The sequence below is a fragment of the Meriones unguiculatus genome, chromosome 9 (assembly GCF_030254825.1).
Source record: "Meriones unguiculatus strain TT.TT164.6M chromosome 9, Bangor_MerUng_6.1, whole genome shotgun sequence".
Classification (NCBI taxonomy): Eukaryota; Metazoa; Chordata; class Mammalia; order Rodentia; family Muridae; genus Meriones; species Meriones unguiculatus.
Genome location: NC_083357.1, coordinates 101,797,836 through 101,802,328, shown reverse-complemented (window position 1 = coordinate 101,802,328; position 4,493 = coordinate 101,797,836).

Genomic DNA, 4,493 nt, shown 5'->3' with positions numbered 1-4,493 from the left:
GAGGCTGCAGACAACGCCTGAAGCTGAGACCCTCAGGTGTGGCGGCCAGGGTGTTCTTTTCTAAAGGCCACGTGGAGTCAACGTCATGTTAATAGATCCCAGTGACCAGGTCAATGCTAACTTCTTCCACAGGTTCGGAAAAGAATGCACTGGGCAAGAGCCAGTGTTCGCAGAAGCCTGACCTTGTGCCACAGAATTACAAGGTGGTGGGGGGGGTGTCCCCTGAACTCCAAACGCCCAATACATGACGCCATCTAGAGGAAGAGTAAGGAGAGTCAGACAAAATGAGCATTTACCCTGGAAAGGCTGAGTCATCCAGAGGAAATTAACAGGAATATAGTCAATTAGCAAGATGTAATGTATCTAAATGGATATAATATAGTGAATTAGCACCCCACCTTCAAACATATGCCCCTAACAACAGAGGTACCAAGCTCAGAAGAGACTCCCCGACGCTTCTGAGAAGCCCAGAACACAGACTCTGTGGAGCAGCTGTCACAAGACAATGCCATTTGCCGTTCATTGCTCTGTCACACCTCAGTCACTCAGAAGTGGGTTCCTTGGGAGCCAGGTGATTCACTGTCTTGATAATTCGGATTGATCGTGGAAGGAAAGAAGGACTTCTCAGTATTGATCTTGATGTCAACGGAGAGCATTCTTTCTTCAGCTGCTTCCTGCCACGTGCCTTGTCCCGCACAGTAAATACAATTGGCGATGCAAAGGAGAAGCTCTCCAGCCCTCCTCCCTAGCTCAGTTTCTCCTGAGTTGTCTTTGCTATTCTAATTTTCCTTTCTGAGACAGACAATAAGGAAAAATTTATGTACAAACTGATTCAATGATTTCCTACGTGAGACAAAGTCTAGGTCGGGTGACAGGAAAGAGCAACTGTTGCTCTGTCACTAGCTTTCCACAGTGTCTATTACTCAAGGGGAAAATGCCATCAAGCGGATTTGGGGTGTTGAGTTGGTTATGCAGGGTTCTTACCTGAGGAGCTGCCTCTATGAATGTGGGTCATGAAATCCCAAAGGGCTAAGCACTCAGTTTTCCAAACTTACTCCAGCAGTAAGCTGATGTGTTCCCCCTCCAGAGAGACTGTGTCTTCCTAACGCGGAGTTCAATGATCACACGATGGTCATTTGAATTTAGCCATGATAAGAATATTTCCATAAGGTAGATGGACTAAAGCCACTGTTTTTGTTTGTTTGTTTGTCTTGCTTTCTTTTCTGGACAGTTTGTTCTTAATCATTTATTGCCATCATCATCATCTTAGAAATCCCTTACTAAAACTTGTCCAGGCATCAGTATTGTATTGCTGTTAAAACTTATGACCACAAATTTAATGACTTAATACAAAAATGGTAACATTCCACAGGTACATGTGTGGCACTAACCTGACTGGGCAACACCTTGAGGTATCAAGTATCAGGTATCTCTCTGACACTGTAGGGTAGAGTTCACTTCAGCATCTATAGCCCTGTTCATTCCCTGGTTCGCATTGTGTGTCTTCAAAGCCAACAGCAGAAGGTCTTACCCTTCTCTCATTATTTTATCTCTTCTTTTTCTCTCGGTCTCTTCATAAATAACTTTCAGATTATATCAAGACTAGCCAGGTAATCTAAAATAACCTTTTATTTTTCAAGTGAGCTCATTACCTGTCTTAACACCACCTGAAATTATTGCTACCATCTGCAATGTAGAGTTCCATAGTCACAAAACAGAGGTATTAGGATGAAAAAAGAAAACAAGACAAAAAAAAAAAATCTTACAGGAACCATTTTTCTACCTACTCCAATTTGTGTTCCAGAGAATAATTTTGGGGAGAATCACAAACATTCTTTTATGGAAAGCAACAGGCTATATGCTTTCTAATTTATCTTTTGTGAATTATTTATCTCATTAAAGCCTCAGTAGGGTTATTGTCATCATCAGCACTTCTAAGTTTTTCATTTGATCAATTAAGATCATAGACAAAATCAAGCTGGGAAGATGGCTCAGCTGGTAGAGCCCTTGCCACATATGCGTGAGGACCAGTGTTAGATTCTTACAACCAACATAAGAATGCTGTGTGTGTGTGTGTGTGTGTGTGTGTGTGTGTGTGTGGTGTGCCGGTCATCCCAGCATTTGTGAGGCAGAGACAGGTAGACCCCAGGGTCTCACTCTTCAGCCAGCATGGTCTAACTGGCGAGGTCCAGTCCACTGAAAGACCTTGTCTCAAGAAGTAAGAAGAGGTTCAGAATGACATGAGATGTCAGCCTCTGGCCCCACAAGCATGCGAGTGAGGGATAGATAATAGAGAAAGAGTATCTTAAAGGGAGATGAAACTCTACAATATTATCATCATTATTAATAATTAAGATAGTGTGAGCTCTTACATTGGAAAAAATTCCATAATTTATACTTCAGTCGTTTTCTCCCTGTATCTTTTGCAAAAGATGTAGTACTTCTGGCCCATCACCCAAGGAAGGGTATATGGGAATGATTACCGAAGGCACATACTCAGGCTTTAGTCACTGGACTCTCACTGAAGTCACCATTTGTATTAAGACTTACCAGATTCTTCTGAATCACTAAAAACCCTTGGCGAAAATGTAGATCTGACCACATATAGGCAAACTCTCTCTTTAATTTTAATTTTATTTCTTGCGTGTGAATGTTTTGCCTATATTCTTACATCACATGCCTGTCTGGTGGCCCTGGCAATCAGAAGAAGGCTTAGGATCCATGGTTGTGAGCCACCATATGGGTGCTGGGAACTAACTCCAAGTCCTCTGCAAAAGCAGCAAATGATTTTAAATAATGAACCATATCTCCAGCCTAGCAAAATCTCTCTTCAGTGTGCATTCTGGTGTTTTCTGTCTTTCTTTTTCATCTCAATTTGTTTATAGCATTCTTAATCCAAAATCTGGTTAGGTGGGCTAGTGTCAGATAAAGAATGGACAGCCTCTTGATAACCATTCCCTTTAAAAACAATCTGAAATACAGCTTTTTCCGTAAGGTACCAGGGAAACGAGCCCTCCTAATTCCAAATGTTGGTTCCCAAGCCAATGTCTTTATTTACATCTCAAATAAATGATTCCATTACTAACTAAAATATAATGTTTGATATTTTCTGCTTATTTATTTGACTTTTTGTCTTCTGTTATTTGTAGGTACTGTTCATAATTTAGAATTAGAAGAGAGCTTGTTGGCTTTTGCGTCTGCTGACCTGTCACCTCACATCCTGGCAGATGTTTTCCCTGCTCTATTCAACAGTCTTGAGAAAGATTGTATGCACACCTAGAAAATAGAATGAAAACTATTAATAAATAGGTTATTTAATGAATTATAGATTTCATTAAGAAAATCAAAGTATATCTAATGTATGATATTTCAAGCCATTTTCTTCTGTCCCTGGATATTTTAGACTGAAGAAAGGAGAACTATGACTTTCTGGTTATCAGCCGCTGTCACTACCCTGCTTTGTTATATAACCCAGCACACCTTAACCCGAGTCCTGGAGATTCTTTAGAATCTGTGTCACATTATACTGGCATCTGTGAAACCAGCCAGGCAAGCTGGTGACCCGGGAAAAGCTAAGATTACCAGAACAGGATCACTTTGTGCTTTGTTTTGACTCCTTTGTAAGGACTGTGAGTGTCAAGTTTAGAGTCTTTGCTGTTCGGGTGTTTCTGATAACCTGGCCGGTTCATCCCAAATGAACCTGTCCCTTCTTGGCTTTACTCCAAGCAGCCAACAGGGCATTGGTCACAGTAGTAAAATAATGGCAAAAAGAGTCTTGGCCCAGCTTTGGCCAGCCTGTGGGGCTTCTTTCAGCTGGTTTGGCCTTTTGGTTCCTCTGAGAGTATGGAAACTTTTGGATTAGAAGTGTATGACATGCATATGCACAAGAAGAAGCAAGCTTTGAAGCCTGGAACTGTTTCCACAGGAAATGAGTAAAAGTAAGAAAAAAAAATGTGTTGAGTGGAAAGGAGAAATAAATGATGAAATTAGATATGTTTTCTTTTCAGTTTAAAGAATATTTTTAAAGTGTGTGTTCATGTGTAAGTGTGTATGTGTGTGTGTGTCTTGTGTTTGGCTTGAGCCCTGAGTTCACTCAACAAGGGCTGATATATCTGAAAATAATAGAGCTTAATTAACATACTGCAACTACCTGATAAAATCAGTTGTGTTGGTTTCCAACATGAATAGTGTTTACGGAAAAACTTTAGATGATAAAATAGATCTGAGAATAACTCCAAGGAGGTCCTAGGAAGCTCAGGAAACGGAGAGCTCAGAAGGTGTGAGCTCCTCACGAGAGACCAAGTCCGGGCACTTGGCTCATTCTAGGTCAAATAGTTCAGCATGGCAGAAAGTATCAAGGTGGATAAAATATGCAGCTTGCTTTGATGAGATTTATGATCCTACAACTAGAAGTTAGAGGTGAAACACAATAAAAAAGAATAACGTAGTTAGGAAATACTTCTAGACTAAAAGAATTAAACCCAAAAGGCAAA